At 33.4% G+C, this 21,868-nt stretch overlaps 1 protein-coding gene across 2 annotated transcripts in view; it reads right to left on the reverse strand.

Annotated features, from left to right (window-relative positions):
• CNTN1 (contactin 1) overlaps positions 1-21,868 on the reverse strand; it is a 359,783-nt gene that overhangs the window by 230,118 nt on the left and 107,797 nt on the right. The window contains exon 3 of one of the 2 annotated variants that reach the window (XM_045873625.3): positions 14,873-14,971. The exons of the other annotated variant lie outside the window; for it this stretch is intronic. The gene's annotated coding sequence lies outside the window, so the exon portion shown is untranslated. The remainder of the gene's footprint in view (positions 1-14,872; positions 14,972-21,868) is intronic. 2 annotated transcript variants of the gene reach the window in all.

Raw genomic sequence — 21,868 nt, forward strand, 5'->3', positions numbered from 1 at the left:
GCTAAGAAATTGTTTGAAAATATTTTAATAATACAAATCACTATTAGATATTAACAGTTATTACAAAAGTATCATATAAGATATTGTTAGCATTCTATATTTCATGGGTACTCAGTCTCCTTAGTAGAAATTCTACAGATGATAGAGAATAAACCAGAAACTCCAGCATAACCATGAAACTCTATATTTCATGGATACTCAGTCTCCTTAGTAGAAATTCTACAGATGATAGAGAATAAACAAGGAACTCCAGCAATTATATAGCACTGGTTAACTCTGTTTCTCCACGTGTTTCTCCACTGTTTCCCAACCAAGTTTCATTATTGGTACTTATGGAACAAGAGGATAGATGGATAAATTGGATTGAAGCTCAACTGTTTGAGTCAGTTTTGCAGGAAATGGTTCAAAGACTGTTTGTTTGGGGATTAATCACTAATATAGTTTTTGCATTTGTTTATGTTTTACTTTCCCTGAATGAATGACTTTCTTTCTTCATTTGTTCATACATTCTATTTCTATTTATACATGATATAAAATTTACCTTTTTATTTTTAAAGATTTTATTTATTTGACAGAGAGAGAAAGACAGCAAGAGAGGGAACACAAGCAGGGGGAGTGGGAGAGGGAAAAGCAGGCCTCCCGCCCAGCAGGGAGCCCGATGCCGGACTCAATCCCAGCAAGCTGGGATCATGACCTGAGCTGAAGGCAGACGCTTAACGACTGAGCCACCCAGGTGCCCCTAAAATTTACCTTTTTAATCAAGGATGACGGTTTCATTGTTGCTATTAATATTTTTACTTTTTTCAGTCTTTATACTTGTTTTTAGGGGTGTAAAAGTACTAACAGTTCCATGAATGCTTTATTTGTACTGCACAAGCAGTTAGAGAATTGGTGAGATCAGATATTACTAATTCCCATTTTAAAGATTAGTAACCTGAAGCTTAAAGGGATTAAGCCATTTGTCTAAAACCTCAAGGGATAAATCTCAAGGTTTTCTGGTTCTTAGTTCAGTAGTTTGATGACACTACCCCACTAATATTTATTGATCTTTCTAATTGTGCAAGGATGTTTTCTTTTTATACTTCATTATGTATTGCTTAATATGGATCTATCACAAATTCTATCACATTATAGTTCTATATTATATTGGATTATTTTATCTGAGAAGGCAATTCATGGAGCAAGAAGTGATTTTTCTCCTTTATAATCCTAGTGCCTTTTTTCAGGAAAAAAAGTTGATGGTTTACATTCTATCTGTACTACATGACTATAATATATCATTCAATAAAGTATAACTTCAGTAGGAGTTTCATCTTTGAGATCTAAAGACTAGGTACCAGCTGCAAGACTTATGGCACATATTCTTGAAAGGCCTTGAAAAAAATAATTTAATTGGGGAAACATTTGAAATATCACTTCTTCTTTTTATTATATCTGTATCTCTTTTAAAGAGAACTGGATGTGGTCAGATTAGTGTTTATCATAAATACAAAATAGCATTTGGATCTCTTGACTCATCAAAACAGGTGAGAGTCTAGATGCTAACTCATAAATTATTCACATATTTGTTTGTTCATTATATACATAATACTTCCAAAAGGAATTTGTGATAGCTTACATAGTCAATAAAGCTTCATAGTGATAACGAATGAGACTCCAGCATGAAGGGAATCAAGTAACCTAGCCTAGGGCACATTACTTATGAATTGAATAGAAAATTTAGCTATAAGCTGCCTAGCTGCCAATGCAAAGTAAAATAAAGGGCAATCAATTATATAGCTCATATTGAATAAAAGAAATAAGAATAATTTTTAATTAAATTAAAACATTTTCCCAGTATGAAACACTAAGAGAAATTCTGAACTTACAGAAATGTCACTGGGAAAAAACAATTTAAAAGAAACATTTAAATGAATATTAGATGCATTCTTCATAAATTCTTATATTAATTCTGAAATCAAATTGCAGCCCTTAAAATCCATTCTATGTAAGCATAAAGCTTATTGTTCCTCTGACAATAAAAGGTATGAGTTTAGAAGCTCTAGAGGAACAAGTCACTCCTTCCTGCTGAACTAACACTATTGCTCCTTATTTAAGCATGCACCTGTGCATAACTAGTAGGATATAGTTCCAATTGCTATCCACATTATCAATTCATTGTTTTTCAGCTTTTCTCTAAAGATCTCTGAAAATAATGAAGTTCAAATAATTTTCAGCTCACATTTTTAGTTGTCATAAATAGGCCACACAATGTTTGAAAGTGACACAAATTGAAAAAGGAGTAAACATTAGGTAATTCAGTTTTTTTCTCTGAAACATGCATGTAAAAAAAAATAGCTCTGGCTAATTTGAGTCATTTTGTTACAGATACTGGAAAAGAAAAACTGCTCTCTGGGTGATGATGCTTAGGAAGAAATGAAAGGAATACTTAGGTCTGCAGGAGACTTCATGGAAGCATTTGAGTTCTTAACACTCTGACCCCCATCGCTGCCATCTTTTTTTTTCAATTACAGATAGATTTGCTCTAGGGTGTCTGGGTGGCTCAGTCGGTTAAACATCTGACTCTTGATTTCCAGGTCAAGGTCTTGGGATTGTGAAATTGAGCCCCAACTCCAGCTCTGCCCTGGGCTTGGAGCCTGCTTAGGATTCTCTCTCTCCCTCTCCCTCCCCCTCCTGTACTCCCCAGTCTCACGTTCTCTCTTTCTTAAAAAAAAAGGAAAAATTTTGCTCTATTCTTTTCATATCAATTGTCCGTATGAGTTTACTGTTTTTCTCTAACTTCTACTGAAATGTCATTGCTAAAGTAACTTCTTCTAACACCTATAAACTGAAACTTTTCCATTGATTTGTTTGCTGAGTTCATTTTATTTTTTTAATTTTATTTATTTATTTGAGATATATAGAGAGAGAGCAAGCAAGAGAGCAGGAGCAGAGGAGCAGAGAAAGAGGGAGAAGGAGAAGCAGGCTCCCTGCTGAGCAGGGAGCCCACCAAGAGGCTCCATCCCAGGACCCAGGATCATGACCTGAGCAGAAGGCAGACACTTAACCAACTGAGCCATCCAGGCGCTCCTTGCTGAATTCATTTTAGATCAGACTCTGAAGTCATCACATGATTCTATTTCCCCAATTTTCTCAATTTGCATATAATCATTTTTATTGCCTACATGGAATATTTAATTTTCATTCTACTCATATGCATTTTTGTTATTTTTCTTTATAGCTCAGACTTAACCACTCCATTCTTAACTAAATAATAAACAAATAGAAGGCTGTATTTCTTTGTAATTGGTCTCATATGCAATTATGTAATGGTTTATAAAGACTAAATACTAAATTATCTTTAAATAGGAATCACATATATGACACATATATGACAAAAATATAATTTCCAGACAAAATTAAAATGTTGGGTTTTATTAACACAATAAAACATGTATATTGTTACTCCAGTGCCAGCATTTAAATAAATATGAAAAACACTTACACTGCCTAGCACAAAGTATAAAATGAATAAATGTTGGTGTACCCGTTTCTCCCTTTAAATAGTGCTTTATTATGTCAACAAAACAGAGTAATTTTACTGTGATATAGGTGATAACATCTTCGGATAATTAACAAATTAAATTTCTGTTCTTCATTATCCTTATTTTACCATTTCCTAGATCGTATAATCTTCATAGTTCTTCTGTAATATCTATCGCATATCTACACTTTGCTGGACTATTTTAATCCTAATCAGTCTTCCATATGAGAAACGGAGATTTATACAACCTCCTCCATTTTATCTTTAACACATTTACTCTTGTTTCTTCCTAAATTACAAGCTACTGAAATTTTTGTTTTTAATAATATAACCAAAGCATTTATTTTTGGCACATTGATTGCCACATGACTAACTCTTTTAAAGAAGAACTAAGTTTATATTGACACTAAGCATGTCTAAATTAGTACCCATTTCCTATTCCATGCTCATGAATTTCTTATAACATTATACTTTTGTAGTTAAAAATCTAAGAATTCTACATGTTTTGAATCACAGAGGAATGATTTTCTTTCATTGAAGTTTCCTTTCTTTTCTTAAGAATTTCTCAAAACAGATAATTTAGAGAAGCAAAAGAGTTCATTAAAGAACATTTTCCCTTAAACTAAGAAATTAATTTTATGAAGAACATTAAATATGAACCAAGAATCCTACAATTAAGGAAAAAATTACTGTAATTTTTATATTATAATTCAATTTCTAACTAGGATGCTTTGAAACTTTTTTTCTATATGTAGGTATGCCTAAATAGTAGATCCTTAGATAATAAGCCTCAATCATCAGAAACTCTATTTCCACATGTAAAAGTTAAAGATTAGTCACAGTTTTTTTTTAAAGATTTTATTTATTTGACAGAAAGTGAGAGACTGCGAGAGAGGGAATACAAGCAGGGGGAGTGGGAGAGGGAGAAGCAGGCCTCCCACCAAGCAGTGAGCTGATGCAGCGCAATCCCAGGACCCTGACATCATGACCTGAGCCAAAGGCAGACACTTAACAACTGAGGCACCCAGGCGCCCCGAAGATTAGTCACAGTTTTTATATGACCACTTCCAACTCTAAGATTTCATTTTATTCTTGATGAGGGACTAGATGGACAAATTCTAAATAATCTTTCTCTTGGATTACCAAAAATATTTTTCTCATTACTGTAAAAACATCAATTTAAGTTCAATTTAAATGAAAGGAGGGATTCACTTAAAGGCATTAATATTTCCATAAGTGAGGACCACATCCTATTGCAATAAAGAACACAGAAAATAATCATATTTGTATATTATATTGTATTTCATAACTTCAAAACAGTCATTATGACAAAGCATTTTTTCCCTACAAAATGGTTTATTTAAAAATCAACAATATTTGGCATTCATGCTCCCCTGTAAAGGTCTCATCCAAATATATCTATGTGCACAGTTGGCCGTGTTTTTTCTCTCCTCTAATTGAGTATTTTGGCACAAATAATCTCATCTTTCAATAACTTTATTATTATTTATGCTTATTTCTACTCCCCTCATAAATTTTCTATTTATTTAACATCTTTAGTAAGTTCCAAAGAAACAATGTACTATTTCAAGTCAACCTTAACAACATGAAACAACCCTAGACTCAATAAGACACATTCTTTATGGCCTAGATCTCTGTTTATCTTGCAGGTCATTTATTTCTAAACACATTGTTTTATATAATTTGTCATTTAGCTATGAATAGGTCACAATATGGAATATATTCACCCTTTCTTAATACTTCCTTAACAATGCTACTGCCTCATTGTGATCTATTTTACTATAACTATTATGAATTGATTACATAAGCCAATAAGACCTTATTATCAGTAAATTAATGACAAATATTTGCCAACTGTTTACAATATGTCAGGCAATGTGCTAAATGCTGAAGATATGGACAAAAACAGAATGATAATTGTGCCTATGGAGTCTGAAAACATTTTGAATATTATTTAAAATAGTTGAATTATTTTCATCCCTGTTATTGACATAACTTCTACCTAACACATGATTTCTCTTTTATTAAAATATCCACAATATTTTTGTTGGACAGAATATCTACTCACATTTTAAATCACCAAATACTTTACATTAATTTTCTAATCAATAACATATTAAAAAAAAAAAACACTGTATATTCATTCCAGCCGCCTGAACTTCCCATTTACAAAATAATCCTTGTGAAAACTATCACAAAATATACTCATGGGTCATGGTGGTAGGAAAGAGGATGCTACAAGACAGAAAGATTTCTAAATCTTGGTAGCCAAGCATGTTCCCTAAGGAATAGCAAAGTTGTTCTTCATTGAGGTTGAAGGCCACACTCATAAAGAAGCTACCATTGTTGACTTGATATTCAGATCTCCAGGTACAGGTGTACTTTAGGTCAAGATAGATTTTTGTCATAAAAAAAATAATCCTACTACTACAGGATTCATTTTACATCCAGTATGTACATTTACATAATAATTGTGCTCCCCAAAGTCTACTAATTGAATGGGGTAACTTAAAAATAATGTCTTCAAATTAATAAAATATAACATTAATTCATGTGACCACTCACTCATCACATACTTATTGAACATCTACTATGTTCATGGCATTGTTCTAGACGCCAGGAATGCAATGGTAAGTAAAATGGAACTGATACTCTTTCTATTATTCAATTATATGTAGGAAACTCACCTGGCTAATATCACATTTTCCCCTGAAGTACTTAAGAAGGATAAAAGCTTCTAAAAGCATCTCTCAGGGAAAAGCACTATAAAATTATTCTTATCAGTAATTTACGTTTTAAAGGACACAATAAGGGCGCCTGGAGGCTCAGTCGTTAAGCGTCTGCCTTAGGCTTGGGTCATGATCCCAGTGTCCTGGGATCCTGTGCCGCATCAGGCTCCCTGCTCAGCAAGGAGCCTGCTTCTCTCTCTCCCACTCCCCCTGCTTGTATTCCCTCCCCTGCTATGTCTCTCTGTCAAATAAATAAAATCTTTAAAAAAAAAAAAAGGAAACAATAATAAACTGGTTAACATAAATGTATTGAGAACTCATTACTCATCAATCTACTCAATGATATTTAAGCTGGTCCATATATTAGATATCTCGTTAAATGTATTTTCTCGTGTCATTTTGTTCTTTTTCCATCAGTCAAATTTTCCATACTTGAGCCAAGTGACCTTTTATTTTTAGAGGATATTTATGGATGGTTTATTTTTCAAATTATATTTGACTTTCTTCTAATTACAAATATCTTAATAAAAATTAACTTGTAACTTTGCACCAGTTCCATTATATCCATTTTAGTTAAATAAATGATAGATGAACAAACCTATGAACATAGGAGTCCAAAATCTCATTGAATATATACATGCTTTGATATTTGAAGGTTCCTGCAAAAATACCCAAAAAAACAAAAAACAAACAACAACAACAACAACAACAAAAAGCAAATTATGGGGATATAGCGGAGAGATTTTAATATCCTAATCCTAGAGTTTTAATAACAGTGTAAACTCAATCTCAGTTTTCTAATCTTTAAAGTGAGACTCTCATAGTCTTCTAAAAAGGATTAAATGAGAATATGCATTAAAGCAATTATCTTAGCATCAAACACATAGCTTGCTTCCTCTATCCTTTCAAACTGTGTTCATTAACTACCTTTTTTTAGTGTAAGCCTCTAAATTTTCCAGTGAACACCATTTATTTTATAACTACACTGAATAAACCATTATACAACTATTGAAAAACCATTCTAACTATCCTTTGATTGCTGCATCCAGGAAATTATTCTTGATGCCTTCCCTTACTTTTGGCTAAAGACCAATTTATATGCACTTATTGTTCTTGGTTTACATCTTTACAAGAGCTGTCTTCGTCCAATAAACTTTCTGTTTGCTCTGGTCTCTTTTTCAATAGACTGTTTTGGCAATAGGCAATAAACTTCCCCTTGCATAGCCATTGCACATAGAAGGGGCTTAATAAACATATGCTGAATTAATAAATTAGTTATGTTCCATGACCTCAAGAGATTAACAACTATGTAGGGTAATATACATATCTATTACCCATGGATAAAACATCATTCCATCTATTAAATTGTGCCATAGTATCTGGTATATATAAATCTGTTTATTCCACTAGAATATAAACTCCTTGATGGAAAGATTTATGTTTTATTCATCCTTGTATCCCCAAAGTCTGGCATAGTGGCTGGCATATGTGTAGAATTTGCCAAATGTGGTTTCCCAACTCAAGAGAATTACTTAGAACTTGGGAAGATATTGCTGCTAGCCTTGTGCTCAAAAGTTTAATTCAAAGGATTAAAATGGCAACTACATGCATCACTTAAAAAAAACAGTCAAACAGCCCAGATAACTCGTGATAAATCATCCTTGCTTCTGTTGTGTGGGATTAATTGGAATGCAGATTTTATTTTTTTAAAGTAAGCTCTACAACCACATGGGGCTTGAACTCCATGACCCTGAGATCAAGAGTCGATGCTCTACTGACTGAGCCAGCCAGGTACCCCAGAATGCAGATACTTTAGAAATGATCATACTGGCAATAAACATCAAAGTTTCAGGCATATTGGCATAAGGGCTTTGGCTAGTAAAATAGATACCAATGGATTGACCTGAGAAATATGGTTGATGTATCAGAAAAATATGTTTATAGTTTAGATGGAGAACAAAAGAGTAGTATTAATTCTAAGTTTATATATGTGACAAATAGAAGTATCTCTTCTGCTAAGGACCCATATATCTATCTGAAGGTCAATCAGAATAACCATAAAGCCGGGGCACCTGGGTGGCTCAGTCGGTTGAGTATTGGACTCTTGGTTTCAGCTCAGGTCATGATCTCATGGGTCACGGGATCATGCTCCAAACTTAGTAGGGAGTCTGCTTGAAGATTCTCTCCCTCTGACCCTCTCCCCTACCTTCCCCACCATGCATATGCATTCTTTTTCTCTCTAAAATAAATAAATCTTTTTAAGAAAACGCCATAAAGCCAACACCCTCATACAAACATTACTATGCCTGGCACTTTTTTTATGGTAACACAATTGTTATGTTTTCATGTAAAAAGTACTTAACTATGTTAAATAATTCCACTTAATGTTTGTAAGCATAAATAATTATCTAAGATTATAGTGATTTAAAGGTAGATAAGTCTGAAGACAGAAAAGAGAGTAGGTGACTTGTAATCATCTGTATGTTTACTGAGGTACTGCTACCACCACTTTTAACAGACAATACAATATATGGAATTTTTCTAAAGATACAATTATATTCAAATTTTCTATAGACTGACAAATTCTTTTTGGTAGGTGTTAAAGTTCTTATTCTCTACTTATATTACCCCTCAGTATTATCTTGCAGCCAAATCCTCAAATATTAGCTAAGCCAGGGCCAGAATTCAAATACAGAAAATACAAAATTAGGAAATAAAAAATAAATTCCATGCTCACGATAATTTTATAGAATAATATTCCTCAGTGGTAAGAACTTTTTAATTTTCCACTAAAATTTTTCCTCCATAGAACATGACTGTTGATCATAATTTCAAACATTTAAAAAATATTAATAAAAGTCATTTCCCAGGTTCACATAAAAGCAATTGTAGTTGTTTTCCACCATTCTTGCCTATTTGTTCTGGAACTTGGGTGCCCTCACACTGACCTATTTTGTTTATTACTGGTCCATCCAATTCACCTCTTGGCTGCCTCCTCACCCAGTTCTTCAATAGGTCCTCCTGTTTGTCACCCAGCTTTTCTTCTTGCCAACTAATATATCATCTTCCATCTGTTTAAATTCCTATGTTCTTTCTGGCACAGCTCTGCCTCCAGATTCCCTCTCAGCCACCTACCTTGCTGCCCTTCCATCTGCTAGCATGACTAGTATCTTTTCTAACCTATTCTCAATCTAAATCATCTTCAACTTTCTACTTGAATTTCTTTATCAGAAGTTCATATCTTAAAGGACTACTGTGATTGCATTCACAACATAGCATATACTCTTGGAGTAGGAAGGGAAGTTAAAAACCATTAAGTTCAAACATGCATTTAAGTTTGTTTTTTTTTTTTAAGATTTTTTAAATTTATTTTGAGAGAGAGAGAATGAGAGACAGAGAGCACGAGAGGGAAGAGGGTCAGAGGGAGAAGCAGACTCCCTGCCGAGCAGAGAGCCCGATGCGGGACTCGATCCCAGGACTCCAGGATCATGACCTGAGCCGAAGGCAGTCGCTTAACCAACTGAGCCACCCAGGCGCCCCTGCATTTAAGTTTTTAATTCTTCTACCCTTCAAAGTCATTTACTGTTCTCAATTTCTTTCAGTGATAGTGTTTTGAAGCAATACAGTGTACCACTAAAAGATATCAATACTGTCTTTTGGTATATATTCTTCAGAGCACTACCTCTGTGTGGCTCAATTCTTGTTAGTCTTGTGGTTAATTGTGCTTGGTTCATTGTTCCAATGTTTGGCATTTACTGATTAGCAACAAGCTCTTCTTGGACACCACATTTTCAAGACAATTCAATTCAATTTTGTAGGCTTAATGTAGCAGAAATATTTCTTAATTAGGATGTGTGTTGCTTACTGGACACCAAAGACATTATATAAACAACACTAGCATTTGCTTATTACAGTTTCAGAATTTGATATTTTAGGAGCATAAGGTGGCATTTTCCCTTGACATCGATTTAGTTGCTGGATAAGGTAGATGCTTGTTTTTATGAAGCAGATACGCCACAAGTTAAAACAGACTCAGGAAAATATTTAAACTTTAGACCTATGTAGCTTGTCATTAGACTGAAAACTTCTAATTGTCCATTCATATTTCTGGAGGATATACCCTCCCTCTATCAACCACAACTTAGAAAGGAGTTAAGCTTATGTTTATAAGAGGTTCACTTAGGATTTATCCTTAAATCTGAATATAGCAGTTTAATAAAACAGTAATGATTTTTTAAAAAAGACTTGGCTGACTTATTTTAAATACTGGGAATATTATTAACATTTCCATTGATGTTAATTGGTGTTAAAGATATTAAGACATTCTCATGTTTGTTTTTTATATAGGTTTTATTATTATATAGGTTTTATTATTATTTTGGTATGGTAAAACCAATAGATCTGATGATGTTTGCCATTTAAAACATAGCTGTTATACTCACAGATCCCAAGAGCATACCATGCCCGGGGGCACACAGGGAATCTTGGGGTCAGGGGCCAATCAGGAGACAGAAGGAGGGAGAAAACTATGAGCAAAAGCCTTCATTGTGGTTTTCTCAGAAAGGAGGCAGAATAAGTGGATTTAGGATTGGCTAGTTTGAATTACTTGAGGAAGCTCTGGGGGCACTAGAACTGTCCCTAGTTTTCCCGCACTTGTCCCTGGGGAGATTAGAACAAGAAGAAATTGGCCAGATGTGAGAACCCTGATAAAGAAGGAAGTTTAAGGTGTGGGTTCCTGGTTGCTTGCTTTGCATTTGAAAAGTGAACTCAAGGGTAATTGGTTCACTAATGCTAGTAATTAGCTAACCTTGGGAAGGGCAGTCCCTCCAGGGTCAGCAAAGCATGAGAATACAGACTAAAAGGCAAGAATATTATAATATTTAATTTTGAGTTAACAATCACTAAAAAATGTTCAGCATTCATCTGATTCAAGGGTCAGAAACTTTTTGAGCTTTAAATGCCTCCAAAGGGATTAAATAACATATGTGAGTGCCTGATGACTATAAAACCAAGTCTAAATTCTTAATTACCTGCTCCCACCCTGTTTATTCTCTACTATACTTATGCAATTCCTTTATTTCAGTCCTGGCACTAGAATATAAAGTTTTGCTTCTATGCCTTTATGTATATATATTCTTCTCCTGGACTTCATTTAAAAATTTTGAGTATGGTTCTTTACTTGTCCTATGACACTTAAACTTTTTACCAAATATTTTGGATGCTGCTATATTATAATTTTTTCCTACATTTCAATTATTTGTTCCATTGAAAGCACTGCCCCTCATCTTTTTTCATATCTATGAAGCCAGAATACCTAGTAAAAGCACACAGGAAGATCCTTAAATAAATGCTTCTTCATTATACCTAGTTGTCTTATGAGAGGAAAGTGATTAAAATGAAAAACACAGTGAAATTTATATTTATAATCAGAGGAAAGAGATTCTAAAACATGCATGAAGTATTAAAATGACACATCCTCAGAGTCAAATTTCAGGAGCATTTTTGAAAGGAAAATATTTCAAAAACTAATTTCTTAGGGAATATATTTTAAGGAGGAACTAATCTTATTATTTTTTCCAATGAGAGAAAAGAGAAGATGCAATTTCTTGGTATCACTCTCTATTATAAATTCATACTTGAAAAAATTTCTGTGAATCTTACAAAGCTTATAACTTATCCAAACTATTTACTAAAAAATACGGCGGTGGGGGGGGTGTTGGTGGAGCCTGGGGGGCTCAGTTGGTTAAGTATCCAACTCTTGGTTTTGGCTCAGGTCATGATCTCAGGGTCCTGAGATGGAGCCCAGTGTGGGGTCCATGCTCAACAGAGAGTCGGCTTGAGATTCTCTCTCTCCCTCTCTCACTGCCCCTCCGCCCACCCCCCCCCAAATAAATAAATAAATAAATCTTAAAAAAAAATACAGGGGGGACTTGTCACAAAAATATAAACTCAGATTTAATCAATTTGTGTGTTTTAAGTTTGGAAAACCCTTTCAAATTCTTTTATTCTCCTACTATTCCAATAAATGATTCATAAGTTTTTTATAATCCTAGTTTATGGCTAATGCTGAATACAGCACATATAGAGATATACAGGACCTATAGAGAATTTTAGATATAGATGGGTTTCTACTTAGATTTTTTATATCCTATGTGCAAACATTAGTATAAATATTTATACTAAAAAGAAAATTAATGGCTTACCATTTTGAAATATTCTTCAACTGATTTCTCAGTCTATTAAGTCATCTTCAAAATTCATTTTTAAAGTAAATTACTAAGGCTTATATTAGTGAATCATAATATTTCAGAATTCTTATAAATTGATTTTAAGGGGCACTAATAATATGTATCAACTATTCATTAGGTACATTTTTCTTTCAAAATCCTGCATTTAATATTTCACTGCTATATGGGTTTCTCATTCCATTTTCTCTTACCTTTTATTATATCTTTTTTGGATCTTCAGTCTCCTTCCTAACTGCATCTAATATGATTATGCTTTGCCATAATAATCATTATCTAACCTTATTTTGGTGTTTCATCTCATATATTGTGGTTGATATTCAAATATCCTCATTTATCTCTTGTTAGTTTCTCCCAATTGACAATCTATAAAAACTAATTACAACTACTGTGGGAATTGGGAACTGAGAGCATCTCATTCCAGATTTCCCTCACATGATCCAGGAAATATTCTTTATCTAACCATCACGTATTTTCAATGATATTTAGTAATGGCTAGGGTTAAGTTTGAGACTAGAATGATGACAGAGAGGTTTAACAAGTGCAGTGTTACGTGGACCCCTTTGTTTATACAATCTCACCATGTTAATCCATTAATTTTACTGCTATGATCTTGTCATCCAGCATGGGGGGGCTTCTTCTCCTACTGTCATATCAGCAACTTCCAACAAGTAGTGCTGCCGTTATACTCATTACTCAGAATTTAGTATGCAGTTAGACAATAAATATCTCTAAGTTTCTGCCGCCTCTATTCTTTCTCATTTTCCTTTCAAATCCATTTTACTAGCTGTTAATGGGCCACCTCAGCCAGGGGGCATTTGAGCAGAACTGAACACCATGACTCAGCATCAGAAGAATTCTAAAATGTATAGGCAGTTACTTCTTCCTATCTTCCCCTCCCTAAGAAAAAACTCAATGTGTGAGTTTCCTCCTGTACCTAAACTAGCTCAGCTTTGCAGATTTAAACACGTTCTACAATGTGAGTTCTGTGCCACCATACTACCAGGCAATTGAAAGGAAACTCGATAGAGTAATACCGCAGCAGAATTGAAATACATTGTGAAATCTTGAAAAGTAGTTTTCCTGTGCTCTTATTATCATTGCTCTGTATTTCTTTCCTTTTTTTATAAGTGATGCCTACTTCACAAAGCATACTTAGCATTATCTATTACTGGGTCATGATAGATTATTTAGCAAACATTTTTAAAAACTTAGCATCCTACTTGAAGAAATACATATACATACATGTTATATTGCACATATTATGTTTTACAAATTATATATTATAATGTATATATGTGTGTATAAACATATATGTACATATATACATGTGTGTATATATACTAATAGTGTATATATACACTAATAGTATATATTTACTGTTTAAAATCATCTTTAAAACATTTTACTATACCTAGAGTTTCTTACTAAATGTTTTTTTAATGCTATTTTCCCACTCTAAAGAGAGGTTGAGGAATTCATATCATACTGCTCATCATTTATATATTTTTTAATTATTTGCCATGATATTTAAGCAAGCAGCTTTAATTCACAAAGACTGGCAAATACAGTAGTATATTACTTTTCAGTTTTTCAGAGTTTTTGTGAATTTTATTCAGCTTTTATATAGTAGGTTCTACAATTATATAAGCTTAATTTTTAAAACCTCAAGAAAAAAATAAAACTTTTTTGGCGTAAATTTCATAATATACCATCTATCCATTCTTTTTTAGAGTAAGGCACACTGGGCAGGAGGAAAGAAAACAAAACACTCCAGGTAGAATTCAAACTGTTTTCTGACAACAAGGTCTTCCTTCAAGGACATGCTATTCCAAATTATTTCAATTCCATCTGTTCAATTTGTATGCAACACAGTGTTTGAATTTGAGTTACCTCAGTGCTATCCTCTACTTCTGGGAGAAGGACTGAACATTCTGGGTGTCTACCAACATCTTTCACCATAATGTGAAAATGTTGACATAAAGGAAATAATCTGAGCCAAAGGAATACCACAGCCTTGCTAAAACTTCTCCAGAAGGAGTTAATTTTTTTATTGATTCAGCTCATGCTCAGTGCTGCCCCTCCCCAATTTGCAGGCTATCTATCCAAGACACACACACATCTAAGCTCTGGTACATTCTTGAAAAGCTTTTGCATGCAAATAAAATACCTTATGGCACAATACTGTCAAAAATATAAAATAAAGTCACTTTTCAATTAACAAAACAATTCAGAACCCTGACACTGCACTGCAATACTGAGGTCTGAGTCAACCTTACTAATACTGCATCACCATTATCCTAACTCAGCACATTCTCACAATTACCTAACCTAGAGAAAAACCTTGCACTTACCTGATATGCTGAGTTGTCTGTTGTTCTGAGTATAGTATTTATTGCAAATTGTCCATTTCAATAAATGCAGTGACAGTTATACCACAATACGCCTCTCTCCTGCAGCAGAAAGCAAGTTAAAAGGACTTCAAGCTGTGACCTCAGAGGCAGGCACGGCCGCTCCCATCCTTCAGCCAACCTTCTGGGGAGAGCAGGTTAGATGACAGTGAAGCTGTCTCCCTACATAGCAATACTTTCAAATAAAGCATTCTGTGCTAGGAGCTGGGGGATTTACATCTTGCAAATTCGGCTGGCCCGAGTCAATGCTGCTTCTATGCCTGAAAATATTAAGCATTTCACTGCAGTCACTTAATGCAAGAAACTATCTGAGGCGACTTCACAAACCCTGTCATTCTGTTTGGAGACTGAAGAATGAGCACCGCATGCATAATTCATGCATTAAAATCTTCAATGCACTTCCTGTAGTCACTGTTCTATCCAGTAATGGGCTATTGATCACCTCACCACTAAGACAATTGAAGCTCAGCAATTGGTTTATTTCCACAAATAAAATTACAACCTAAATCACAGGCAGAAGGCTCCAACCCTGCAACATCCACTCGGGTAAAACACTCACATAGACGAGATAACAGTTGCATACTGCAGAATGTTTAAACTGGACTCTCTCTTTGGCAGAAACACTGTCGTATCTGTCTTCTTTTATTCAAAAGACATACTTTCTGAAGATTTAGACTGAATGTTGTACATTTTAAGTGAGATATACAGAGTTGTTTTTTTCCCTGCCATTTCTGAAAAATCAACAGGCTAAACTGAAAATTAAGAAAAAAAAAAAAAAAACATAAAGAGAGATGTATGGCTACAAATCATAGGAGATTTTTACCCGGATTCATATGGATAACCTTTCTTAGAAGACTTTAATTTAAAAATAATTAATTTTTCATTTGAATAACATGGAAGAGATTTTTTTAAACATCATAGTGGGTACATATGTTCATCATTGTTAAGTATTTTGGATGGTAAGCACCTTTTTTTCTGGGAGTTTCAGTAGTTCTGAGAGTCCTTTCTTTTAGAATTTAAGCTCCTAAGGACACACCATGGTTTGTTTCTATTACTCTTTTTTCACTACCTCAAAAAAGCAGGCTTTAAAACAAAATGTGCATTTCATTATGCTAATATTCATCAAAGGAAAACACAGGTAGCATTTTAAAATGTCATAATGATTTTTGTGAAAATACCAAAGTGGGAGAGCCATGTAAAACAGCAAATGTATATAAACGCTTGTCTATTTCCCAAAGTATCTTCAGTGTAAAAATTAATTAAGCTTTATTTATCCACCAAAAGAAGATTAAATATGATGTTACTGAGATCATTTAGAAACCTAATGTTGTCTTTCCAAAGCCTCTTTTTATATCCACATAGGTACCACATACACACACACAATTATCTTAGTTCTATGTTGTCACACCTGACTATTTGTAAGACCCAAGTGAAATCTTCAAGTTCATAGCTTGGGGCTAGACTAGAGAAAAACTGTCAGAGTATAACCAAGGTTTCCTTTCTAACAGTTACACTCTACAGGGAGCAATTCAGCCTTGGAGGAAGCATGATCACAGTGACTTTCAGTCAATGAACCAGTAGCAACTGAGATCAGCCTGTGAGGGTAGTAGGAGTGCTGATGACAACAGGGATGGAGTTTAGGGATGTTCAGAGAAATATTTCTTCTTTCCAAAGCATGTAAGAGCATGACTGCTAGGTCATAGAAAAGATAATTGCACCTACTTGATCAAGATTATACTAAAATACTCTAAATGGCAGTCTAAGAAATTAACTATCCAATTACTATGTGTATTATATATCTCATATTCCATAATATTTTTTTCTACCCCAGAAAGATTCTATTTGAACACTTGTATATATTGCCTCTAACCTAATATATTTCAAGTGAACTACCTAGACCTTATTTTATAATATTTATCTGAGTAATATTCTTTATTCTTTAAACAGAAGTTTGAAAGACCTCAAACATTTAAAAAATTATAGAAGCTATAGCTAAGGATTAATATCCTGCCAAGAATTTTATCAGTTTAATCATCTACAGTAGCAATTTTGTATGAAGATAACACCTCATTTAAAAATAGTAGAAAATTTGAAAACTTTAAAATGTAACTTATCAGGTATGGGGATATAGAGGATAGTTATTTAGGAGCTATAAATTGCTGACATAAACTAAAATAATTACACATGTAAGCATTAGAAATTTAACTTCTCTGTAATAACATGATTGAATAATGCATAACTAGGCGGATAGGAAGAACTTAGTTCATCTCTCCTGCAGTGAGCAAGAAGAAAGTCAGTATCTTTTCTCTGATACAAATATCTAAGACCGAAGTTTAAAATGTATCTTTGTATCTACTTGGTGCATTTTCAAATTCAATTGTCTTAAAGGTGGGGAGAAACACACACAAACACCTCATGGACCTAGAAGAGAACAACACTAGAAGTCTGCAAAGAAGAATATGGCATAAGAAAAGCTATAGGGGTGATGAATCCCTAAAACATCACAGAGGGAGCTGCAAACAAGCCTTGAATGGGAACAACTGGGGGAAAAATAGTCAATTATTCTCTTACATAAAACAAAGCCAAAAACTGTAATAAGAACCAATTTCCGCTTTCCAGAGGTCTGGCTATGCCTAAGAAACACACTTAACCGATCTTTTCAAATGGATGGAAAACAGAGATGGTGATTTTAGATGAATTTGATCTCTTTGCAGATCAAGAGGTTTTTCCAGTATTTTGAATCTATAATGCATGTAGAATATGAAGTAAACTCTGTAATGTACAATAGGGTCAATAAAATGAATCAAAATTTGCAAATAAATCAAAGCATATTTAGTCTGCTAAATTTGTGGTATCTATTAAGATATATAACTAGACTATCTGACTACTGCCATTTGGAAAAATGCATAATTTATATCCATTATAAGAAAACATAATGCCATGTAGCCTTAGGAAAATAATTCAGCCTACCAAAGTTTCTCCATTTCTAAGCTCAAGGGATGGAGGAGCAGACTGCTTTTTTTTCTCTGAGATTTAAGAAATCCCTTCTTCTTTTCTTGCTCTGTCCTACCAATACTATAATCATCCCCTAATCATAACACATTTATTTAATTAAACATATTTATTATGTACCTTCTACAAGAAAGGAATTGTGCTAGGTGCTAGGAAAATAAATATGTACAGATCAGTGGCTGCCTCCAAAGTAGTCATACTTTAGTGGTGGAAATAGGTAAACACATAGATACAGAGTGATGATTATAATCACTTTGATATATATTAAGATATGCAAATGAGATAATTACTAAAGGGTACTATGCCTGTATGCTAAATGACTTCTAGGTAAGTATTAATTCTTATTTTTACTCCACTAGATGAGGCATAGTAAGAAGAAATATTGGCATTACCAACTGCCCATAGTGTATTTAGGAAATGATTCATGGCGGTGGTGATATTTAAAGAAACTGAGTGGTATAATGGAATTAATATAGGCCTTAATGTTTGACAAATTTGAAAATAAATTCAGGCTTCATGTGCTAGCCACACTCCATGAATATCAGCTTTATATTGTTTGTATAATACAGAAATAAAATTAAATATCTTTCTCTAGCTTTCTGTGAGAATTAAATAAATAATTTAGAGCACAATAGTTATAGTATAGTTTTTGTAGTCATCCAGATGAGAGTTTAAATTCTTCCTTGATTTCTTCATATTTAAAATGGGAATGATATGAACATCTTAGAGTTATTAGGAAATTCAAATATTGCAATGTCTTTATGTCACTTAACACAGTTCTTGACACAGTAAGGATTTTAGAAACATTAATTCATTTCTTCCCAAAACTCAATCTTGAAGAAAAGTCTTGAAGGAAAAGTCATTTTCAGTAAAGAGAACAACATGCATTTGTAGGGAGGCAAGATATCACATAATATGCTTGAGAAACTGAATTGTGTGTATTATGAGAATTTGGATAAATAGACATTTTGTAAGGTAATAGGGAAAAATTATATAAAATCTGACTTATATAAGGCTCTTTCAAAAACTCTGTTCAAATTCCGATTATATAGAACATTTTTTACACTGTTAAGGAGTTTGAAGCTATTCTACAGAGAGATTTAAAAATTTCACCAAGAGAATCATATGACTAGATTTTGTAACTGAAAGACAGACTGGGAGCAGTAAACAAATGAAAAATATATGTTTAATAGAATACCACTTGCAATCCACCAGAAGTGATGAGGACCTAAACAAGGCAGACATAGGGATGTGGATATATGGAAAATATTCTAGAGATATTTAAACATTAGAGTCAGTAGGACTAAGTAGTATGAAGAGGTTGGGAGGAATCATGGAAGACTTTCAGGACTTGGTAACTCAGTGTCCTTCTGTCACTCTTATCCAAAGAAAAAAGAACTACTGATATCATAAGAAGATGGTGAGATGAGATTATAGTATTGCACACAGCAAGGGAGGGGTTGGTAAGGAATGGATACTTATAGAATTTCCAAAAGACATATTGATCATGAAGCCATAACACACTTAGGTGTTTGGATAGCGACCAGAATTGTTTAAGGTATGGAAGTCAAAGAAATAACTCAGGGTTGAAAGTGTGCAATGAAAAGTAGGTGGAGAATGAAACCCTGAGATGTAGATAACGAAATGAACTGAAAGCTCTATGTTAACTTGCTATCTTGACATCGTTTTTAAATTGATTGCAAAATGGAAAACTTCTAGTATATATTAAAACAAGTATTTATACATATACATATATGTATATATATTAAAACATCTCTTTGGTCATCAAGAAATAAATTCATGAAATAAGGAGGAAGAAAAAAGCTATAGGGAATAGGTATCCTAATATGTCTCAAAAATCTGAGGTACTTCTACATTGTCCCTGTATCATTGGATTCCTGAGTTCCATCAAAATACCCACCATTCTCTCAATATTCAGTTAGCTTACAGATATCAGTATATTGCCATGGCTTCCCAGGGGTCATAAAAAATGACCCAATTGTAGTTCAATATCTATGTAAAATGAAGATACTAAGAATCCTACTAATGGTTACAGGTATAATTGAAAAATATAATTTAAAGCCTTTTAAGTCTATGAAGGTATTATAACTCCCACATAATTATTATAATCCTTATTTAATCCTATTTACTTTTAGTTATTTTAAGAAAAGCAGATCTTTTAAAGTTTTTATTTAAGTTCCAGTTAGTTAACATACAGTGTAATGTTAGTTAACATACAGTGTAATATTAGTTTCAGGTGTATAATATAATGAATCAACACTTCATACATCACCTGGTGCTCATCACGAGTGCATTCCTTAATCCCCATCATGTGTTTATAGCAGTTTTTCTTTCTAAGTGACTAAATGCCCTTGGAGGAAGGCATATTTAACTTCAGCTCAAGAGATATCAGCAACCAGTTCTACCCCATGAGATTCACTGAACAGCTCTGGGTATATGTCAGTCTGTCTCTAGATATACATTAGGGAAGAGCTTTAAAAATTATATTCTTCCTGTCTTCTCTAGTAACAAATTAAAATATTTGCAAAATAGTTTGTTCCAAATATATTTCTAGTCTCAAGATAATTTAGGCCTACTTCACTGTGTCTCAATTTTTTAATTGAACAGAAGTCTGTACCCTCTTAGGTCTTTTAGGATTTTTAAGCTTTTGTAAAGAATGATTCAACCCATGAGTCACTTCTTCAATAAGGTTTAATGGGGAAACAAAGGTTTATTTTATGAATTTATGTATGAATAAATGCCAATGACAAAATAGATGATACATTAACTACAATATTTGATTGTATAAAACCTTAAAAATACAAACACCTTTTACGGACTTTATATAAGTTTTTGCCTCACTATCACTAAAAAGGCACTTAATTAAAAACTTCTAAATACATGTATTTTTAAAATAATCACATCATAATTATAGGGCACAAGTATATACTGTGTATATTCATGTGGGATGTGCATACATGCACAAATATTTTAAAACTTGAATTATACTATATTTCACATTAGTGTACAGAGGTAACTATACAACTTGCTGAATTTCCACAAACTGACATAGCTATCCCACCTGCACTCTGATCAACAAACAATATATTATTAGAGGTCCAGAGGCCCTTTATTCTCCCCTCCATTCTCCACCCAAAGCCACTGTTCTGACTGCTAACAACATAAATTAGATTTTTTTACACAACTAACTTGTGGTGATGCAGAATTCCACAGATGTAGAACTATTTCAAAAATAAATTTGCACAAGTGTTTCCTATTCACACTCTTCCCATTCTTATTTGACCATAGTTTCAAAATGTAAAATGTAACTGTTATATTTTCATTTAATAAAGCAATTTTGTATAAGTTCCTTTTGAGATGAATACTTTAGAACACATTTTATATTCAACCAAAAGCTAGGTCTCAAAGCAGGATATTAATGTACCAGGAAATTCTTTTGTGAAATATTTGTTTTTGTGGAGTTATTATATACGGCCATCAACTTCGCTTTTTCATAAGCAGATTTATCTTTAAATTTGCAACTGTAATTTCCTGGATAAGATTTCATCACAGGTGTTTGTCCTATGAAATTAAAGAAGCACTCATAAAAGGGAGTGGATGTAGGGATCTTAGGGAACAAAGTGATACTTTAATGAAATGTATGATGATTTAAATTAAAAACAGACAAGTGATTTAAAGTAGGGACTACAAGTTCGAATTTATAAGGATAACATACAGTCTAGACTGCCTTCTTAGTGCGGAACTATCAGATGCAAACTCTTGGCTACAGAAGCCATTATATAAGCCAGTAATAATTATGTTTGGAAAATAATCCCAATTAGTGACACAAAGAAAAACAGGTTTGTGAAATGGAGGGGAGAGAAAAATTAGTTTGGGGCACACAGGTGTGAATGCAAAAATTACCTG

Source organism: Mirounga angustirostris, unplaced genomic scaffold, assembly GCF_029215605.1.
Source record: "Mirounga angustirostris isolate CCGP_5_RB_7025 unplaced genomic scaffold, mMirAng1.0.hap1 SCAF_5, whole genome shotgun sequence".
NCBI classification, from domain to species: Eukaryota; Metazoa; Chordata; class Mammalia; order Carnivora; family Phocidae; genus Mirounga; species Mirounga angustirostris.